The sequence below is a fragment of the Phacochoerus africanus genome, chromosome 9 (assembly GCF_016906955.1).
Source record: "Phacochoerus africanus isolate WHEZ1 chromosome 9, ROS_Pafr_v1, whole genome shotgun sequence".
NCBI classification, from domain to species: Eukaryota; Metazoa; Chordata; class Mammalia; order Artiodactyla; family Suidae; genus Phacochoerus; species Phacochoerus africanus.
The window spans coordinates 4,434,302-4,456,868 of record NC_062552.1 but is presented as its reverse complement, the minus strand read 5'-3'; the positions used below and the strand labels follow the sequence as shown (position 1 = coordinate 4,456,868).

At 50.8% G+C, this 22,567-nt stretch overlaps 2 long non-coding RNA genes across 2 annotated transcripts; one reads left to right on the top strand and one right to left on the bottom strand.

Moving 5' to 3' along the window:
• Window positions 1-858: 858 nt before the first annotated feature.
• On the bottom strand, window positions 859-3,602 carry LOC125136528 (uncharacterized). Its single transcript, XR_007137221.1, has 3 exons — window positions 3,256-3,602; window positions 1,978-2,152; window positions 859-1,374 (listed from the first exon to the last, which is right to left on the bottom strand). It is a non-coding gene; the product is annotated as an uncharacterized LOC125136528 (long non-coding RNA).
• Window positions 3,603-4,103: 501 nt separating this feature from the next.
• LOC125135882 (uncharacterized) lies at window positions 4,104-8,215 on the top strand. The gene is made up of 3 exons (XR_007137071.1): window positions 4,104-4,235; window positions 6,976-7,083; window positions 7,983-8,215. It is a non-coding gene; the product is annotated as an uncharacterized LOC125135882 (long non-coding RNA).
• The last annotated feature ends 14,352 nt before the right edge of the window (window positions 8,216-22,567 follow it).

Genomic DNA, 22,567 nt, shown 5'->3' with positions numbered 1-22,567 from the left:
TATTTATTTTTTATATTTTTAGTCACCCCACGGCATATGGAGTTCCTGGGGCAGGGATCAGATCTGAGGGGATGCCACCTGAGCCACAGCTGTGACGCTGCTGGATCCTTAACCCACTGTGCGGGGTGGGGGATGGAACCTGCGTCCCAAGATGCTGCTGATCCCGTTGCGCCCCCATAGAAACTCCAAGATACTGTTATTTTTTTAAAGGGGGGGGTGCTAATAGACCCACTGCCCACACGGCACGTTTCCAGTGGCCCCACGTCTTCGTTTTTTTTTTTTTTTTGATACTTCAATGCCAAAAGTTTATTTATTTATTTATTTATTTTTTCGTCTTCGTTTTTTGAGCCTTCCAGAATGCACGGCCAAGTGTCAGGAGCAGTCATCTAATTCAGAAACCGCCTTCCTCCGACACTTAGGAAGATGCCCCCACCACCGAGGGGTGTGCTTTTAGATATGCAGTGCCTTTGGTTCCGGCCAGAGCAGACTGGGTGTGAACCATCTGTTCAGCGAAGACAGAGCATAGAGGGGCCACATGGCATGCCCTATACACACACACACACACACACACACACACACACACACACACACACGGCTGCTGGCTGAGCTTCCCTGGTTCTCACATAATGTTAGCAGGAGGGGAGGTGAGATGGGCCAAACCAGGAATGTTCCTGGGCCTGTTGGCCAGACGGACCAGCGGAACCTGGGGCTGGTCTTCCTGCTCTAAACACGTTAGAATTCCGATTCAACCCCTAGCCTGGGAACTTCCATATGCCACGGGTGCGGCCCTGAAAAGACAAAAAGGGATTGGAGGCCTCCCTGAACTCGCAGCAGATTCCAGACCCATCATCTCCCTTTTTTCCCTAGACCACAGTCCTCCTTGAACCCTTCCCGAGTGGCTCCTTATCATCAGTCCTTTCCAGGCTGTGCTCACATGCTCTCAGTTATAAGATGGACATGGTAACAGTGACAAGACAGTTGCTTGGTGGGGCGGGGACCCGAGGTGGGCCGATGCCGTGGGGCGGGGGGAAAGGGGCATCAGAGGTGGAGGGGACTCCGTCGGAGGAACAACAACAGGGCCTGGGGAGGGGTGAAGAAGGATGGAGTGCGACAGAGACGGAGTCCGGGCTGCTGAGCCCCAACACGTGCTTAATTACGCGAGTCACCCGAGAGAGGGAAATCCGCGCTGCCGCGAAGGTTCTGCTTCCGCTGTCAGAGGGACATTCTCGATGAGTCTGTGGGAGCCCGAGGCATTTGAGGATCTGTGGGAGTGGATGTGCCCAGTGCTCCAGGGGGAACAGGACAACCAGTTCACGGCTCTGCCGAGAAACCTTCAAAGGGGTGATCTCTGAGTTCCCAATTTCAGTAGATTAACTGTGTGGGAAACGGGGGAAAAAAAAAAAGGTGAAAGGGACCTCCTTTTGTCCTGGGCCCTGGAGTGACCTCAGGACCATAAACCTCGCCTTAGCTCTTGGCCCCCAGGTGGGTCCCTCTCTGTGCCACTTAGCAATGCTTTCTTATTTTTATTTATTTATTTTTTTGGTCTTTTTGTCTTTTTAGGGCACACCTGTGTCATGTGGCGGTTCCCAGGCTAGGGGCTGAATCGGAGCTGCAGCTGCCGGCCTACACCACAGCCACAACGACGCGGAATCCGAGGCGCGTCTGCGACCTACACCACAGCTCAGGGCAACACCAGATCCTTAACCTACTGAGTGAGGCCAGGGATTGAACATGCGCCTTCATGGTTCCCAGTCAGATTCGTTTCCGCTGCATGACAGTGGGAACTCCTTACTTTTTTTTAAAACCACTGGTGTCACTGTATATAACCTGTTATGCTTTGTCCTCCCCTCTAGACTCTGGGGTCCCCAGGTGGGGGCTGTGTCAGGACCCTGCGTGTTCCCATTTCGAGTGGAGAGGGCATTGAGCTCGTCCTCGGGGAGCGAGCGACTGAAGGGTGAGTCGTGAGCTATGACTTACCTTCAGGACCGGCTTTGAGAATTCGGCAGCACCTGCAGGCTACAGGTGTGTACGTGACAGTGTCTGTCGCAGGGAGGCGACCGTCCATGTGGCTCCATCCCGGGTCCAGACCAACGAGTTTCTGATTCTTTGTTCAGTCACAGGGCATGGCCCACGGGGCTTTTCTCTGCGTTTCCTTAAGAAGTAGAGGCACAGCTCATTTTGTTGTGCTTTGCGGGCTCTGCATTTTTTATAAATTGAAGGTTTGGTGGGGATGCTGTGTTGTCGGATGATGGCTATCTTTTTTTTTTTTTTCCAGCAATAAAGTGAAGTGTTTTATTTTCTTTTCCTTCACTTTCCTTTGCTTTTTAGGGCCGCACCCACGGCATATGGAGGTTCCCAGGCTAGGGGTGGAATCGGAGCTACAGCTGCCGGCCTACGCCACAGCCACAGCAACAAGGGATCCCAGCTGCATCTGTGACCTACATCACAGCTCATGGTATCGCTGGATCCTTAACACACTGAGCGAGGCCAGGGATCGAACCCACATCCTCAGGGGTACTAGTCGTGTTCTTTTTTTTTTTGTCTTTTTTTTTTTGGTCTTTTTGGGGCCGCATCCATGGCCTGTGGCGCTTCTCAGGCTAGGGGTCTAATCGGAGCTGTAGCCACCGGCCTACACCAGAGCCACAGCAACGCGGGATCCGAGCTGAGTCTGCGACCTGCACCACAGCTCATGGCAACCCCAGATCCTTAACCCACTGATCGAGGCCAGGGTTTGAACCCTCAACCTCATGGTTCTTAGTCGGATTCATTAACCACTCCGCCACGAGGGGAAAGGAACTCTACTAGTCATGTTCTTAAGCTGCTGGAACTCCAGCGATAAACGTTTTCAATGACGGCATGCACCTTGCTTTTAGACATATTGCGAGGTGCGCTTACTAGACGCAGCAGGGGGTTAACAGAACAAATAGGCACTGGAATCCGAAGCACCTGTGTGACTTGCTTTGCTGGGTTTCGTGCTGGATCGTGGGCTGAGCCCTGCTGTCCCCGAGGTCTGCGGTGTGTGTGCCGCTCCTCTCTGACCTGTGCTTTGGGTCCAGGCGGAACTCCCTTCCAGCTCACTTGCCACAGAAGGAAAAGATCCCTTCAGATCCTCAGTCCTGGGGCAGGCGCTCCCCAGGTGGGACCCGACCCACCCTTTCTTCTTTCTTTGGACTCTGCTTTGATCTATTGTGTCTCCCAAACGGGAGGGTGCCTGAAGAATCCTCCTGTGTTTACCCAAGAGCAGGGAAGTCTTACCGACAAACCACAGTTCCAGAGTCCTCCTCACTGAGCAGGAAGCCCAAGGGCTGGGGCGGCTGCACACAGATGGTGGGAGGGGCTCTCTGGCTTTGCAAGGGCAGGTGTCCTCCTGCTGACGGTGTGGAGGGTGGTGGCAGGGACCACGGGTTCGTGGTTGGCTCGGGGAGAAAGGAGGAAGGAGAATGAGATCAAGGGGAGACTCTGCATCCCGGAGACAGCTTTGTCCACCTGCAAGATTAAAAACTCACATCCCTGCAGTTCTCTTGTGGTGCCACGGGTGAAGGATCTAGTGCTGTCCCTGCAGTGGCTTGGGTTGCTGCTGTGGTTCGAGTTTGATCCCTGGCTTGGGGAGTTCTGCAGGCTGTGAGTGTGGCCAAAAAGGAAGAAAAGTCCACACCCATGAATGCTTATTCGACTCTGGGCAAGGGAGAGCTGCTGGGCACAGTGATGAGCGCCACAGGGAAAAGCCAACAGGGGACCGGGGCTCAGAGGATAAAGTGGGGGCAGGACGGGAGCAGTGAGGCAGCAAGGCACAGTCCTGGAGAGAGAGAGAGAGATGTGGCAGCCAAGCTCCCTGGAAGATGCTAGAATCCAGGCTCTGGAACCGCAGTGTGGTTGGCGGGCAGTGGTACCTCCCCTGGGCCTCATTAGAGTTACCTGGGGACTTTGCTCTGATGTTGGGCCCTTTTCCAAGTGAGTCTGTATAATCGGCTTGGGCTTTGGCCCAGGTAATTCTCATGTGCCAGCTGCTTATGAAGGAAGGGGCAGTGCCTCCTGCGGAGGTGGCGGGAGAGGAGGCTGACGGGAAACCGGAGGAGAGTCCTACATGTATCATTTCTTTTTCCAGCTCTTTCAACCACATTTCTCAGCCTCTGAAATGCAGCAACTGCCCTGGAAGACTCGAGGTGACTGTGCAAGGAGGAGCTGCAGACGGCGTGCCTTGTGGGTCTGGAGGCAGGACTGGAGCCCCAGAGCAGGTGGGATGGAGGGAAGGTCAAGGTGGGCAGGAGGCACCAGAAGTACATCAGCGGGCGTGGGCCAGGGGCACAGATGGGGGATGGCACTCCATCACCAAGGCGATGCTACTTCCTCCTGCAGCCGTGGCTGGACCACGCCCTCCCATCACCTCATCAGTGGCTCCAGGCGCCTCTGTGGGCGTGTGGAGCAGGTTTGGTCACTTTCAGCTCATGGATGAGGAAGTAACCACAGAGAAGGTTCTGTCCCTTTCCAGAAGAGACTAGGACAGCGTGGAGCTCAGGGATTTCTGTGCCAGGGTCTGTGATGTTTCTGGGAGCTGGTGAGGGCCACAGGCTGCCGTGCTCTCGGGACAGGCGTGGGCGTGACTCAGTGGACACAGGGGGAGGCAAGGCCCAACCGTGGCTCAGGGGCGGGCCCTGGTCCCTGGAAGGGATGCTTGCTGAGTTAGTCTGGCTATTTCAGGTGGGGAGACTGCAGACCAAGGCTGGTTGCTGCAGGTGCTGGGGGTTTGCTGGAAGGACAGTCAGAGAAGGAGGGAAGGCTGGAGATGCTTCCCTAGGCCTCTTGGGGAACGGGGAGCTTGTTCAAGGTCGAGTGTTACCCTAGCAACGGTTGTTCTCCCCTCAGAAGTGGTGATTTCCCACCATTGGGGTCCCCCCCCCACCTCTTCTCTCTGCCGCCTCACGGCTCCTGCTTTCTGCTATTATCATCTGGCTCTCTCTATTTCCTGTCACCACCTGCTCCCTGGAGCTCCTCTCCATGTGCGTTATATTTAAAGGCCCTTAACAGTGAGGGGGTCACAGGGCACCTACCAGGCTGGTCTCCAGGTGGCTGCGCTGGGGTAAGTCTGACACCTGGCCCCGTTAGCAGAGGCCAAGGTGGCAAGGCGACCACACGCAGAGCCAGTGTCTGAGCGGCTCGTGGCGTGGTGGGTCCCCAGAGCAGCGGCCCCATGCCTGGCCGAAGCAACGCAGAGCCCCTGTCCTCGGGGGATTTGGGAAGAACTGGGATACTAAGCAGCGCTCCAGAAATTCCAGGATTTCCAGACCAAGGGAACGAGAGGCAATTTCATGTTCCAGAACGGAAGCGTTGGGCAGGAGCGTGGTGCCCGGGGCAGCCCTGGAGACCGTGCCCCTGCCCTACATTTCCCTTCTGTAACATGAAATCGCCTCTGCTGAGACAGGGGCAGAGGTGGAAGAGGCGGAGGGAGGGGGACAATGTCCATAAACCCTCCTGCCCAGGGCCGGTCCTGATTCTGGGCACTAAAGCCAGGCTGGGCTGGCAGGAAGGGTCTGTGAGCTTCAGCTGTGGGCCCAGGTAGGCTAGGACCAGTGATGGACAGATCGAGGCCACACTGGACAAGCTCAGGGGGACCCGTGTGCAGCAAACCATGATGATACCACATCTTCGTGGAAAAGGGGACTCAACACGTAACCCTTGGTGTCGGGACCTGCTCTGAAACGAAGAGGATTCCGTTCTTGCAGCTCAAGTCCTAAGTGATGGGAAATCCCGCCTCTGCGAACACACCCCAGGCACACGCCCCACCGGAGCCCCCGGAAAGAGGGGGTGGCAGTGGGTGGCGAGTCCCCTGAGCATGTCCCACACAGACCGGAGGGTCCCTGGCCCTGTCCTGCTCCGGGGCTGCAGGCATGGGCTTGGGGTGGGGGTGGGGGCTGGACCCCTGGCTTTGACGACCCTCCTCAACCTGATACCATGTGACGAGGGGCCCCGGTCCCGTCTTTGCCAGGCCTGCCATTCCCAGGGCTTCCCCAGCCCCTCCACCTGCAAAGCCAGTCCTGCTCACTCCCTGCTGTCCCTTAGGTTGATGGCAACTCATGTGAGATGCATGTTGTCTGAATAATATGCAATTCAAAGCAAATACAAAAAGAATAGAGTCCATGTGTGTGGTCTAGCTAGTTCTCACAAAGCCACCCCTGCCAAAGCGAACTGAAGTCAGAGCAAATGTATTCTTTTTCATTTTTTAAAGTTTTTTGTCTTTCTCTCTTTTTAGGGCTGCCCCTGCAGCATATGGAGGTTCCCAGACTAGGGGTCCAATTGGAGCTGGAGCCGCCAGGCTATACCGGGGCCATAGCAATGCGGGATCTGAGCCGCATCTGTGACTTATACCACAGCTCACAGCAACACTGGATCCTTAACCCACTAAGCGAGGCCAGGGATCGAACCTGCATCCTCATGGATGCCAGTCAGGTTTGTTAACCGCTGAGTCATGACGGGAACCCCCCCTTTTTAAAAATTATTTTGAAATGTGTTCTTTTAAAGACTCTTTGGAGTTCCCTGGTGGCTCATCAGGTTAAGGATCTGGCGTTGTCACTGCTGTGGCGCAGGTTCCATCCTTGGCATGCCTGGGAACCTCCACATGCCATGGGCACAGCCAAAAAATAAAAAAAGGTCTTGGCATTTCTATTGTGGCTCAATGGGTTAAGAACCAAGGTAGGAGTTCCTGTTGTGGCTCAGTGGTAATGAACCCAAATAGCATCCATGAGGACGTGGGTTCCATCCCTGGCCTTGCTCAGTGGGTTAAGGATCCGGCATTGCTGTGAGCTGTGGTGTAGGCCACAGATGTGACTTGGATCTGGTGTTGCTGTGGCTGTGGTGTAGGCCGGCAGCTGCAGCTCTGATTCGCCCCCTAGCCTGGGAACTTCCATATGCTGCAGGTGCGGCCGTAAAAAGAAAAAAAGGTCCATTTGAGGGTGATGCCTGATGTGGCCCGCTGTCTAGGGTACAGATGCCTAGTCCACCCCCAGAGGAAAGAAGAGAAAAGAAGAAAACAAAGCCTCTTGGTCCCGCTTCGGCCCTGCTCTGTACCGTCCTCACGGGGTTACTTAGGTGAGTCCTGCCCTGCTTTCCTGCTAGACAGCATGTCTCTAGGGAGGATTCAGGCCTTTTCATGCCATCACTGGGCACGGTCCACCGGCCCCTTCCGGATCCATCCCATCAGGGGAACCTCTCACTCCAGGAGGTGAGTGGCGTTACCAGGACGCCGTCACTTGGGAGAGGCGGCTTCAACGCCCCTCCTCGGGGGAGAAGCAGCAGTCGTTTCAGGTACCAGAAGCGGGCTTCGAATCCTGGCTCTGTGGTCTTATGCAGGGTGCTTCACTTTCCCAAGCCTGGGTTTTCTCATCTATGAAAAGGTGACACTGGCCTCGTCAAAGTCGGATGAGGCTGGAGAGAGTCGTTGTGCGTCTAAGCCTCTCAGCGCACGGTGCCTATCGGAGGGCAAAACGCTCGGGAATGCGGGGTCCTCTTGCCGTGAGCTGGGTCTTGCTCCTCCGTGATCTTATTCCTTCTTTATTGAGCAGTTACTGTGCGCTAAGCCTGGTGCTACGCGCTCTGACCCTGGAAAGCTGCACAGAACGGTTGAGTGTGTTTCCTTCCTGGTTTAGGGGATGAGGAAACGGAGCCCCAGGGAGTTTAGGTTCTTGACCGAGGTCACCCCACGGTGAAGTGACTCAGCCAGTAGTTAAAGCCACGTCTCGCTAACGTTTATGATGTGCTTCTTGCCATCACACGAAGGAGCCTTTCCTTAGGGCCTGAGCTCAGCTCTGGGTTCAACAGGAGGCCTGAAGGACCTTCCGGCCCTGTGCACGTTACCTGAGTTAACGGTGCCAGTCGGGTTGGCTCGCGAGCCATCCAGGTGCATATGGAGGAAGCGGGAGTTACCGCTGCAAAAGAATCAGTGGTTAAGCCGCCAGGGCCTTCGTGCTCCGAGGTCTGTGTCATTTCAGCCCTCGGCGAGGAAGCAGACGCCCACCGTACGCACATCTGGGTCTACCCGCCTCCCGTGAAGCAAGCCCTTTCTCTGTTCCTGGTCTGATTTCTGCAGCCTCAGTCAGACCCAGGGCACCTGCTCGGGAATCTAGAAGACAGAGGATGGATAAACAAGCAGCTACTGTCGAGCACGGGGAATCATAGCCAACATCCTGTAATAAGCCTTAATGGAAAAGAATAAACAAAGGAAAGTATGTATATACTGAATCACTTTGCTGCACAGCCGAAATTAACACAGAATTGTCAAACAACCACACTTAAAATTTTTTTTTCTTTTTTTTTTGCGGGGGGGGCACTGCCTCGAGACATATGGAGTTCTTAGGCCAAGGATCCGATCTCTGCTGCAGTTGTGACCTAAGCCACAGCTGTGGCAATGCTGGATCCTTTAACCCATGGAACCAGGTCAGGGATCGAACCTGTGTTCCGGCACTGCAGAGACACCTCTGATCCCATTGTGCCACAGCAGGAACTCCTCAATCAACTAGATTTTAAGAAATAAAAAAAAAAAAGATGCTCCGAGTTCCCATGTGGCTTAGCAGGTTAAAGATCCAAGTTGTCAATGCAGCAGCTCCAGTCACTGCAGTGGCACTTTTTTTTTTTTTTTTTGTCTTTTTAGGGGCCACACCTGGGGCATATGAAGTTCCCAGGCTAGGGGTCCAATCAGAGCTGCAGCTGCTGGTTTACACCGCAGCCACAGCAACTTGGGATCTGAGCTGTGTCTGCAATCTACACCCCAGCTCATGGCAACACAGGATCCTTAACCCCTGAGCAAGTCCAGGGATCGACCCATTCTCGTGGATACTAGTCAGGTTCGTTCCTGCTGAGCCACGACAGAATTCCTGTGGTGCAGTTTTGATCCCTGGCCTGGAAACTTTTGTGTGCTGCAGGTACAGCCAAAAAAAAAAAAAAAAAAAAAAGACGCTCAAGAAATACTACCTGCCAGTGAATATGTGTGTGATGAAGGCTAAGCCCCGGGTTTTAGGTGCTCTCTGTGTTATTCTGAAGGGGAGATTTGACAGGAGGTGGAAAGGATTATAGACTCCAGCCAGAATGGTCTGCACGCAAAAGCCTTTTGTTTAGGGGCTGAAGGAAGTTAGTTACAATATTGACCATGTATCTGGTACCCTGCCGGATGTCTTCAGCATCTGTTCTCATTAAATGCTCCCCAAGCTGTGATAACTGGACCATCTTTGGCTGTAGGATGTGTTGTACTTACTGGTCATTGTGGCCACTGCCACCTGTCCTTCTACCCCCCTCTCCCCCGCAGGGCTCTGTGAAGGGGTGGGGGCAGGGAGCGTGTGCCTCCCTCCCTCCCCCAAGCCCCTGCTGTGGAGAACTCTGCCCTCTGAAATGACAGTGATTTCCCCCACTTGCAGCGGGAGAGTACAAGGTTCAGAAGCCTGCTCCTGGCCAGGATCACGGGACCAGCACCATGCCGAGTCAGGGCTGAAATCCACGCGGGTCTGGCTCGTCTCACCAGCACTGGCCGCCATGCCCTGTTTCATGAACTGAAACTTAAAGAGATCGGGATTTATTTTTAACTGAAGGTTGCCTAGCGCGTCTCCCTGGCAGGGCCTTCCCTTCCCCCTCTCCCACAGGAAGGGAGCCTGTCTCCACCAGGCCGCTCCCTTAGGCTGGAGTGGGAGGTTCAGAGGAGCCAGAGGCAGGGGTCTCGGGAAGGTGCTGGGGTCAAGGTTGTATCTGACTCAGATGGAGCTTGCTACCCTGAAAGACACTTGAGTCCATTGTTTGCAAACACATTTTTGGCCACAAGCAAACATCACGAGAGCCAGGAAATTAAATTAGCATAGAAGCAAATCAGATTTGGGAACTGGAGTTCCCATTGTGGCTCAGTGGTAACGAAAACTATTAGCATTGATGAAGATGCGGGTTCGATCCCTGGTCTTGCTCAGTGGGTTAAGGATCTGGTGTTGCCGTGAGCTGTGGTGTAGGTTGAAGATGAGGCTGGGATCCTGCGTTCCTGTGGCTGTGGTGTAGACTGGCAGCTGCAGCTCTGATTCGACCCCTAGCCTGGGAACTCCCATGTGCCCGAGGGGTGGCCCTAAAAACACAAAACAAAAAAAATGGGGAACTATGTAATTTTCAAGGGTCCAAATTTCGGGATGAAAATATTTAAATAATTACGTGGACTTATTTTCATTTTCAGGGTGAGGTTCGGCAGCATGTGAACCAAAGCTGAACTGGATAATGAATCCAGTTTTCTCAGTGTTTGGCCTTGTTCGCACATGTGTCCTTAGCATGGACTAGAAGTTTGTGTGCTTGTTGAATTCACGAAAAAGGTGCTTTGCCTGCTTATTTTTCTTTTCCTCTTTTTTTTTTTTTGGCTGCTTCGAGGCATAAGGACTTTCGGGCCAGGGATCAGGGATCAGACCCAGGCTGTAGCTGTGACCAACACCGCAGCTGCGGCAATGCTGGATCCTTAACCCGCTGTACCAGACCGGGGCTGGAACCTGCGTCCCTGTGCTCCCAAGATGCCGCTGACCCCGCTGCGCCCCAGCAGGAACTCCTGCTTCTTGTCCTATTCTGCTAAAATAGAGGTGCCATCAAAGTTACCAGTTTAGCCATTTTGCTGTGTGTGGCTGAGGGCATAATGCACATTGTTCAGCACCTCATGCCCCGAGCTGCTTCATCTCCCCACTGGGAACCTCCGTCCCCACTACGTCCCCATCATCCCTCTCCCAGCCCCTGGCAACCAGCCTTCTCCTTTCTGTCTCTGTGTGTCTGATCAGCTCTGGGGACCTCATATCGCTGGAATAAAGCAGTGTTTCTCCTTCCGGGGCTGCTTGTTTCACGGCGCATAATGTCCTCACGTTTCATCCACGGTGTAGCCTGTGTCAGAATTTCCTTCCTTTTTCGGGCTGGATCGTCTTCCGCTGTGTGTGTGTGTGTGTGTGTGTGTGTGTGTCCCGTTTTGCGTACTGACACAATGGATCCTGGTGGGGGGAGGTTCAGCCTTCTGTGCTGCCAACTGCAGCCCACACATCACACCCCTGCTGTTCTGGGGGAGCCCCTGCTTTCAGTTGTGTCTGCTGTTGTCTATCCTGTGTCATCTCTGGCACTGAGGGCTACCACTCCTCCAGTCGCCCAGGAGAGCACTGGCTCCACTGTGATGCCAAACAAAAAACAGGACGGGAAAGAGGTTTCTGACAATAACCCCGTGGCAAAGCTACTTGGCTTCCTGCTTCGGATCTTGCTATTAAATCGCTCCCTTTTACCTCCATTTCAGGGCTCATCAAGCTGCGGATCTTTCTGTTGGCTGGTCCACATGGGGTCCCCAGGGGAGCCACCCACTCGGGCACGCACGATGCTGGGCTCCTGGCCCTGGCTCGCCTCTGCAACAGCCTGCACAGGGTCGCTGGCGACTGGCAGCTGCCCTGTCACATCACTCTGTCACTTCCTTCCCCGTATTTCAAATTGAGCTTCTAAAGCCTGGAGCAGCTGCCTGTTTGAGAAGTCATTAAAAAAAAAAAAAATCTGCAGTGAAAGTACAGCTCAGTTCTATTTAACTAGCTTTAAAAGTTTGTTTTTTTCCAGGTCTCAACTGTAATGCCTCTCGAACCCTTCCATCTGGGGAGCTTTCTGCATTTCGGTTTCACGGAGCCCCCCACACTCATTTTGGGGGGCCTGGGGGGAGGGGCAGGCCTGCCTTGGGCTTCATCGTGGTAAAGTTATTCTGGGTCTCAAAAGGCCTCATAAATCTGCTCCCCAGATGGGAGACTCCGTAAAAGGCTCCTCTCTCCGGGTGAGTCTCAGATTTCCCTTCCACTTAAATTCAGCAAATGAATAATCACATGGATGAGGTGAATTGCACCCCCCCCCCAAACCAACAACAACCATCACAAATCCGTTTTTTAAGAAGGGAGTTCAGTTGTGAATTCTTCGTTCACGAGGAGCCACGCTGCTATCAGGTTGACCCAGGACTCCTCCGAAACCGAAGTAGAACCTGAGCCGAAGGCCACTGATGACCCTGTGGCTTGGAGTAAGCACAGGTCACCGAGTCTCAACATTTCAATTCTTTCTTTCTTTCTTTTTTTTTTGTCTTTTTTTTTAGGGCTGCACCTGCAGCATATGGAAGTTCCCAGGCTAGGGGTTGAATCTGAGCTGCAGCTGCCAGCCTACACCACAGTAATGCCAGATCCAAGCTGCTCCTGCAACCTACACCACAGCTCACCACAACACCAGATCCTTAAACCCACTGAGCGAGGCCAGGGATCGAACCTGCAACCTCATGGTTCCTAGTCGGGTTTGTTTCAGCTGTGCCACGGCAGGAACTCCTAGAATAGATATCTTGACCTGGAATTTCTGAGTATGCCCAATTTTAATTTGAATTTATACTGAATAATTTAATTTGCAAAAAGTAGAGCAAATCACACTGCCACCAGCAACATCTGAGAGTGACAATTTCTCCACATTCTCACAAATATCGGATGCTGTCAGTGTTTCAACTTTTTGTCAAAATATGTCTCGTTTTAATTTCTAATCCTATAAACTTTAGTGAGATTGAGCATTTTTTTCATAAACTTATTGCTCATTTGTATTTTCTCTTGTGTGAATGGCCCATCTATGTTATTTTTTCTTTTTTGTTTCCCTTTTTATTATTACATTATAGGATTGAAAAATATTAGGGATATTAACCCTAGGTCTGCTGTGACGATACACGTATTTTCCTTCAGCCTGTGGTTTATCATTTCACTTCACGGCATCTTTTGTCATGCGAATACTGTGACACCAGAGCAAAATCATCATGCAGTTAAACCTCTCAAGCTTTCTTGTTTTGGCTTCTGAGATTTTTGTTTTGCTTAAGACCTTCTCTGTTTCAAGCAAATGCTTTTTTCCCCAACATTTTCTTCTAAAACTTTCCTTGCTGGAGTTCCCATCATGGAGCAGTGGTTAAAGAATCCGACTAGGAACCATGAGGTTGCGGGTTCGATCCCTGGCCTTGCTCAGTGGGTTAAGGATCCCAAGTTGCTGTGGCTCTGGTGTAGGCTGGTGGCTATAGCTCCGATTAGACCCCAAGCCTGGGAACCTCCATATGCTGCGGGAGTGGCTCAAGAAAAGGTGAAACGACAAAAAACAAAAACAAACAAACAAAACAAAAAAACTTTCCTTGCTTATTTTTGACACTAAAACTCAATCTTTAGGAGTTCCCATTGGGGCTCAGCAGGTCGAGAACCTGACATAGTGTCAGTGAGGATGTGGGTTTGATCCCTGGCCTCACTTAGCGGGTAGAGGATATGGCATTTCCCCCAAGCTGTGGCATGGGTTGCAGATGCAGCTCAGATCTGGTGTTGCTGGGGCTGTGGCGTAGGCTGGCAGCTGTAGCTCCTATTCGACCCCTAGCCTGGAATTTCCATGTGCTTCCCCCCCCAAAACAAAAAACGCAATCTCTCTTGGAATTTATTATTTAATATAGTATGGGGAACAGGGCGTGTAATTAAATTTTTTTCCAGATGCTACGTAGTTGCGCCAACATTACTTATGAAATAGTTCATTTCCCCCTCTTTGAATTGATGTGCCTTCTCTGTCTCATCGCAGGTTCCCATACACCCTTGCATCTGCTTCTGGACCCTTTATTCTCTTTCACGGACCCATTTGTCTGTTCCTGTGCCAACTCTATAGAGTTTATCATGTTTAAAACATTCATTTTAATACATGGAAAGGCAAGCTCCCTCACCATTTTTGTTTTAAAACGTTTTTGGCCGTTTTCGCACATATTTTCTTGCATGGAACTATTAATATTATTTACCTGCCATGAAAACATTTACCTGATTTACCTGGTGTTGCAACTGGAATTCTTAATAAACCATTATATTAACTTTGGAGGAGATATATTACTTTGTTGTTTTCTCATTCAGGATCATTTTGTTTTATGTTCTTTAATAAAATTCTATAGCTTACTTGGTTTAAATTTTGTATTTCTTGTTTCAAAGATTTTACTGTCTACTCTTGTTAGGAACAAGAGTATTTTCTCCTTTTTTTTTTTTTTTTTTTTTAATTGTTAAGACATGGAGTTCCTGTCGTGGCGCAGCAGAAACGAATCCGATTAGGAACCATGAGGTTGTGGGTTTGATCCCTGGCCTCGCTCAGTGGGTTAAGGGCACGGCATGGCTGTGAGCTGTGGTGTAGGCCGGCAGCAACAGCTCTGATTTGATCCCTAGCCTGTGAACCACCTCCATATGCAGCGGGTGTGGCCCTAAAAAAAAGCAAAAAAAAAAGGCAAAAAAAAAAAAAGCACATGCTTCCCGTTTGACAGTGTTGGGGGTGGGGGCCCGCTGCTTTTCAGGGATCCCCGCAGTGGGCGGGGCTTTTGCCCGCGGACGCAGGCGCAGCTGTGCTTTTCTCGGGGTTGCAGGGCAGCGCGTGCGCAGCGCATGTGCACACGGCCTGCTTCGCTGCCTGAAATCCCGGGTCTCGCGGTATTTCTGCACCCGACCCGGAGCTGAGGTGTTGGTGCAGCGGTTTCACACCGGGAACGCTGGTCCGAAGACCCCGGGTCCAGGCCTCTCTGTGTGGGCCCCCGTGAGCCAGTGCAACTCCACTAAGCACAGAGGAAAAGAAGAAACAAGGTTAGACTTTATTCTATTACCCAGACTAGTCTCCTTTCCTGGGAGTTGTTAATGGGCTTTGCACCTGCCGTAAAGACATGCATCCTTCCGTATGGTATCGTATTTTCATGGCCCTGGAACCCCGTGCTCTACCGGTCATCCCTCTAACTCGGCAAACGCTGATCTTTATAGTGTCTATAGCTTTGCCTTTTCCAGGATGTCATGTAGTTGGAATCATACGTGTGGAGCCCTTTCAGACTGGCTGGCTTCTTTCAGAGTTCTCGTCTTGGCTCCACCGCTAATGAACCCGACTAGTATCCATGAGGACGTGGGTTCCATCCCTGGCCTTGCTCAGTGGGTTAAGGATCCAGCATTGGTGTGAGCTGTGGTCTGTAGGTTGCAGACGAAGCTCGGATCCTGTGTGGCTGTAACTGTGGTGTAGGCCGGCAGCTACAGCTCCGACTTGACCCCTAACCTGCGAACCTCCATTGGCCGCAGGTGTAGCCCTAAAAAGACAAAAGAACAAACAAACAAACAAAACTGGCTTCTTTCGTTAGCAGTATACATTGAAGTCTCCTCAATATCTTTTTGCTGCTGGATAGGGCATTTCTTTTTAGTGTTGAATGACCTTCCCTTGTCTAAATGTGCCAGCTTATCCATTCACCCACCAAAGACATCTTGGTTGCTTCTGAGTTCTGGCCGTTAGGACTAAAGGTGATGCCAGCATCTCTGAATAGCCTTTTGTGTACACACAGATTTTCATCTCCTTTGGACCACGCCAGAGAGTGTGACCGCTGGACCGCACGGTAAGAGTCTGTTTAATTTTGTAAGAAATTGGCAAACTGTCCTCCAGAGGAGCTGTACCTCCTGCATTCTCACCAGTGATGAACGTGAGTTCCTTTTGTTCCCCATGCTCATCTGCGTTTGCAGTTGCCAGGGTTCCAGATTTTGACCATTCGGGTAGGTATGCCGTGGTATCTCATTGTCGTTTTAATTTGCATTTCCCTGGTAATGGGCTGTGAAGCACATTTCCATGTGCTTATATTTTCTTTGGTGAGCTGGGTTCTCTTAAAATCAGGTTGTTTGTTTTCTTATTGTGGAATTATAAAAGTTCTTTGGTTATTCTGGAAACTGTCCTCTATCAGACGGGTTTTTTTGCACATATTTTCTCCCCATCAGTGCCATGTCTTCTCATTCTCTTGACGTTGTTTTTGCAGAAACCGAAGTTTTTAATTTTAATGACGTTCGGCTTTTCAGTTCTTTCTTTCCTGGATGTGCCTTTGGTGTTGTGTCTGAAAATCATTGTCACACCTAAGGTCATCTGAGTTTTGTTATCTGTTAGGAGTTTCATAATTCTGTATTTTACATGTAAGTCTGGGATGCATTTTGAGTGAATTGTTGTGAGGGGCGTAAGGTTTGTGTGTACATTCATTTTTGGGTTTTTTTGCATGTGGAAGTCCAGTTGTTGAAAAGAGTACCTTTGCTCCATTGTATTGCCTTTGCTCTTTCGTCAAAGATCACTTGGCTCTATTTTTGTGGGTCCCCCGTGCTCTCTATTTGGTGCCTTTGCTCTGTTGGTCTGTTCTTTGGCCATTGCCACACTGTCCTGTTGACTGTAGCTTTGAAGTAAGTTCGAAGTTGGGAAGCAGCAGTCCTCCCAGTTCTTCTCCTGCGTTACCACGTGGACTATTCTGGGTCTTTGGCCTCCATATAAACTTCAGAATCAGTTTACAATATCTGCAAAATAACTTGCTGAGATTTTGACTGGGGTTGCTTTGAATCCATGGATCAAGTTGAGAAGAACTGACATCTCAGCAATGTTGATTCTTCTTATCCATGGACAATCTTTCCATTTATTTAGTTCTATTTTGATTTTTTTTTTCATCAGAGTTTTGTAGTTGTTCTCATATATATCTTGTATATACTTTGATTTACTTAAGTATATTTTTTTTGGGGTACTAATGTAAATAGCATTATGTTTTTAATTTCAAATTGCTGGTGTATAGGAAAGCTATTGACTTTTGTATATTACCCTTGTATCCTGCAACTCTTATTTCCTTTTTTTTGGAAAATGTTTTATTTTTCTCATTTTTAAAGTTTTATTGATGTACAGTTGATTTACAATGTTGTCATTCTTTCTTTCTTTTTTTTTTTCTTTTGAGGACTGCACCGGAGGCATATGGAGGTTCCCAGGCTAGGGGTCAAATCAGAGCTACAGCTGCCGGCTTACGCCACAGCCACAGCAACGCCAGATCTGAGCCGCATCTGTGAACTATGCTGCAGCTTGCAGCAACTCTGGATCCTCAACCCACTGAGTGAGGCCAGGGATTGAACCCACATCCTTATGGATACTAGTTGGGTTCTTAACCTGCTGAGCCGCAACGGGAACTCCTACTGTTTGTGGACTTTTTTTTGTGTGTGGACTTTTTGATGATGGCCCTTCTGACTGGTGTAAGGTGGTACCTCACAGTAGTTTTGCTTTACAACTCTCTAATAATTAGTGATGTTGAACATCTTTTCATGTGTTTTTTGTTTTTTTAATGAACTGTATGAGTTGTTTGTATATTTCCTTTTTTAAAAAAATTAGAGTTGATTTTCAGTGTGCCAATTTCTGCTGTACAGCAAAGTGACTCAGTTATCCATATATATACACACACATTCTTTTCCTTTTAAAACTTGTTATTGCTAGCATAAATAAGAATTTTTGACTCTTGTACGTTTGTTATATGTAGTGACTTCATCAAATTCTTTTAGTATTTATAATGGGTTTTTAAAATAGAATCTCTTGGTTTTCTAGGTGTACTTATCTGTATCTATAACCATATCTGTATCTTATTCTACTATTTATACTCCCTAGTTAATTTTCTTGTCTTATTGCATAAGTGAGAACTTCTAAAAGCAGGCTGAACAATTTTGGTGAGGGAGGCCTCTGTGTCATAGTCCAGATTCTCATGGAATGGCTTTAGCATTTCATTGTTCAATACAATGTTTGTCGTTGGCTTTTGATATATAGATTTTTACCATACTTAAAAAAAATTAGACCTGGCTCCTGGATTTTGTCTAATGACTCTTTCTTCAATATTAATATTATTTTCCCCTTTCTAAATAAACCTCCCTCCCCCCCAAAAAAAGCTTTAAAAATTGTTGCCATCAGCTGATAGTACACTTTTGCAGCTGGCAGTGGATGTCACATTTGGGTAGCCTGGTGTATCCTCTGGAGACCTTGGCGGGTGTCTGCTTGGAGCTGTGGGGCAGGACACACACAGCAAGCCAGAAACCAGGGCCTTCCAGTAAGGGGTGGAGGCGAGTGTGTCACTTCTGAAGGAGCGGAGGGAGCACCGAGGCGAAGCCGGGGCAGGGATCCCCAGCTGTCATCAATCACAATGTCACCGTGAGCCTGGGAGGCAAGGGTGGGGTTGAGCGCTCGGAAGTCATGTAAGATCCCTCCCCAAGTGTTGCGCAGAAAACGTGAGGAACCTGTGGAGCAGACACCTGTGTCTGGATGTGACCTGCAGCCGAGGTCACGGGCCAGCGCAGGTGATGATGAGGTTGCAGGCGTGGTCTGTGCAGTGCCTCCCGCTCCGGGCTCCTTGGTAGAAGCCCAAGGGCTTTGCCTCCTTGTCTTCCTCTGGGTCGTCTTGAAGAGTTGGAGAGGCATCAGTGACTAAGATGCGGGGTCCAGCTGAACAGGATACGCAGCAGTCTTCCCCAGTTATTATAGAATATGCTTTCATCCTCTCCGAAGGGAAGGTCACTTAAGCCAAAAAATCTTAGCTAATCCTTTACAAAATAAAAGCACAACATTGACAGAAAATCTCATCTGAGGGTAGAAAGGTATAAGGAAAAAAAGCATAGCTCGTGATTCTCATCCCTTAAAGATGACGTCAGCTGACCTAGTAGTGTATTTTCCTTGTTTTCCCGTATGCTTTGTGGTCATCCAGCGTCTGTATAGATAAGCAATTATGTTTGCCTTCTTCATCGTTTTCATATTATGTGCCTTTCCTAGTGCCATCGAGGTAGGTGATCAGGGAATTTGTGTTCAAGCTCCAGCCTCAGCGCCAGGCATATGCACGAGGAGCTTATTTGTTGAGTGAATACATTAAGTCATTAAAACAGAAATTCCCGGAGTTCCCGTCGTGGTGCAGTGGTTAATGAATCCGACTAGGAACCATGAGGTTGTGGGTTCAACCCCTGGCCTTGCTCAGTGGGTTAAGGATCCGGCGTTGCCATGAGCCGTGGTGTAGGTTGCAGACGCAGCTCGGATCCCGCGTTGCTGTGACTGTGGTGTAGGCCGGTGGCCACAGCATTGATTCGACCCCTAACCTGGGAACCTCCATATGCCATGGGAGCGGCTCAAGAAAAGGCAAAAAAAAAAAAAAAAAGAAATTCTCATTGTGGCTCAGTGGGTTAAGAACCTGACATAGTGTCCATGAGGATGCTGGTTTGATCCCTGGCCTTGATCAGTGGATTAAGGATCTGGAGTTGCCACAAGCTGTGGAGTGGTTTGCAGATGTGGCTCTGGTCCAGTATTGCTGTGACTGTGGCGTAGGCTGGCCGCTGCAGCTCCCATTCGACCCCTACCCTGGGAACTTCCATATGCCACAGGTGTGGTTGTGAAAAAAAAAAAAAAAAGAAAAGGAAAAGATGTCTGTGACCCGTAGCTGTTAAGAGCTACGTGAAATTCCCTTGTGGGCGTGCCCTGATTTATGCAGCTCTGAGCCCGCTGCTGGCTTCCCACCTCTGCCGTGGACTCTAGGAGGTTGTAGAGGGCACCGGTCTCCTTCTCGCCCCCACTTTTGTACCTGATGTTCCCTCGTTCCTCTGCCCCCATGCCCAGCTAGCATATCCTTGCCTTCTGGGTTGCAGCCTGGCAGACGCTTCTGGCACAGCTGCGATGCCCCTCCCCCCATTAGTTAGAGTCCCTGTCCCTTGTCCCCCAGCTCTCTGGCACATCACTCAGGCTCCTGGCAGCAAAGAGAAGGTGCAGCCTAAATAGGTCATTGAGGAGAACTTACTGACAGACTGTTTACAGAGGCGAAGGCAAGGTTATGGGAAACCAGCAGGGGAAGGCAGCGCACCTGGGAGAGTGTCGGGGAGGCCATGGCCCTGTGCCTGAGGGGCAAGCAAAAGAAGGGGCTCCTGGGGTCCAGAGAAGACTCCGGACAGCAGCTGTGGTAGGGGAACACAGAAAATGACAGTCTGTGTTCTGCCAGGGGCGGGGGTCCTCCCCCTTTTTCTCCTTCCCCCAGAGCCTTCTGGAGGCCCCCTGACTGGCCAACCCACCAGGAAGCCAGGGAACCTTGGATAGAGTGCCCGGAGGACCCAGCGCCTGGAGGACGCAGCGCCTGGAGGACGCAGTGCCTGGAGGACAAAGTGCCTGGAGCACGCAGTACGTGGAGGACGCAGTGCCTAGAGGGCACAGTGCCTGGGGGACACAGTGCTAAAGGCCGGCAGCCAAGCTGAGGGCAGGGTGGAGGGGGGAGGGCAGTGTACCTGGAGGGGCAGACAGAGCATCCAGGGTTCCGGGGTACCTCTGCCCAGCACCTGTCTGACCCTGGATGCTGCCACTTTTGCACCCCACAGCTCATGAGAGGTCTTCTAGGTCAGGTGCCTTATCTTTAGGGGGTGTTATCCCCCCAGGAAATAACTCAAAGGCGGGAACCTGTCCGCAGCACCTCTGTGGATAATCGCGAGGGTGAGAAACGCCAGTGGGACGTGCTGCGATCCCGCCCTGACAGGAGTGCCAGAGGCTCTGTTAACACGCGCCGATGGAGCACGTGGTATCACACACGACAACCGCGAAGCGTGCTGAGTATGACTTTCTCAGACCGTGTCGATGTGTCCTGTATAGAAAAAGCTTGGAGGCCGCTATGTCCATGGTCGTTAAGAAGCCCTGGACAGACGCCCTCATCCGTGGTCGAGGAGAAAACAGCGGACGTCTGCTGGAATTCGTCGCAAGTCCGGGCGAAGTAACGACAAGAGTCGGGGCTGACAGCTCATTTTAGGAGGCCGGATGGAAAAGCCTCTTGGCTTTTGTCCACTCTTGCTCCAGCCCCCAACATTCTGGTTGGCACGGAAGCTCCTTTCCCAAGACCCCGTGGTGGGTTTGGGCGGATTCGTCGGCTGACAACCAGCAAAGAGTCTTGGAAGTTCCTCGCGGCTTCGCGGGCACGTGCGTCCCTGGAGCTCCTGGTACGAGGCGGACTCTGACTTCAGGGCTGGACGGGGCTGAGGTTTCCCGCTTCGGCGAGGTTCCGGGAACTGCGGAAGCCCTTCTAAAGCCGATGTTTTTTGTTGATAAATATACAAATTACACGACCTCTGTCGCCCCATTTCCAGATGCTGGTGCCCCCCTGGTGGAGCACGTGGCCTCTGGTGGAGAAACCCCATGTCCTCTGGGCCCCTCCATCAGCCCCAAAGAACGGCCTCAATTTTACTTTGTGGAGCAAATATCACCCCAATGATGGCTTCAGTGTCCCTGACATAAATATTACCACGTTGAGAAGGCTTTTTTCAAACTGCCACCCTTTCCCTTTCTAGCTCCAGTTATTTTTATGATCATCTTATATTTCTCACATTATCCTCACGTAAGAGACTTAAAATTCTCCACGGATCCTTCCCAACAGCCCCAGGGCGGTCCTGCAGACTTCGCTGATGTGGAATTCCAAATCGCATCGTGACCTAGAGCGAGTCCACTAAACCCCCGCGGAAACAGGCCTTATCGGCGGTTAGCACTTGCTGTGTTTCCACGACTCTCAAAGCTGCAGTCAGGTGCCGCCGTGGCCGGGCCTTCCTGGAGAACAGCCTCCTGCGGAGGCAGGTGTCGGCCGTGACCTCGCCTCCTTTCAGGCATCATCTCATCTCGGCTGAAATGCCTTTCTTTGCACGGGTCCGCACAGGACCGTTTCTCCTGTGCTTATTGGGCAAGACGTTTTGGGTTTTACTCTTTTGCCCTCACTTCCCAGTCAAGAGTGTCAAGAATGCAAATTAAGTTTTTTCCCCCTTTTTTGTGGTTTCTTTTTCTTTTCTCTCTGTTAAATCACTCATTGAATTTATTGCATGTATAGCTGTACAATGATCATCACAATCCAGTTTTATAGGATTTCCATCCCACACCCCCAGCGTATCCCCCCCACCCCCCAACCTGTCTCCTGTGGAACCCGTAAGTTTTTCAAAGTCTATGGGTCCGTATCTGTTCTGCAAAGAAGTTCATTGTGTCCTTTTTTCAGGTTCCACATGTCAGTGAAAGCATTTGATGCTGGTGTCTCACTGTCTGACTGACTTCACTTAGCATGATAATTTCTAGGTCCATCCATGTTGCTAAAAATGCCGGTATTTCGTTCCTTTTCATGGCTGAGTAATAGTCTGTTGTGTATGTGGGCCACATCTCAATCCTTTCTTCTCTGTGAAACACAGCCCTAGCCAGGGTCTCTAGTTGCTAAACCTGGGTGTGGTGAACGCACACTCCCCGGCCGCGTGTGCTCACCCGAGATGGAAATAGCTCCTTCCCGGATGCCCCACAGCTGTCCAGTTTCTTGGTCCTCAGGCACCGCCCTCTTCCTTTGCCATCCTAAACAAGTAGATGTCTGTATTTCAGCATTTGCCTCTTGCTCTCCTCTTCAATGCCATCATCCCCTTTGCGTTAAACCCCCAGAACCCCAGCCTGGCTCCGCAGCCCGGAAAGCAGCCAGGTTCGTAGACTGTGGAGGGTGGGAACAGAGCTGTCTGTTGAGCCACCTGCTTTTTCTTGGCTGCAGAGGATTTACAGGTTTGGAGAGAGATGATTTTTAGGGGCTTCCAGGTGACCCTAACCCTGTTTGCAGGATTCCTCTCGCAGGCTGGGCGTCACGGTGGCCCCACGGAGAATAAAGGCCCCGAATACACTCGCATTTGGAAATATCCTAAAAACATGGGGCTTGGATTTGTAGGATCTGCTCCAGTCGTGCCGCCTCTGTGCTTCTCCGTGAGGGCAAGGC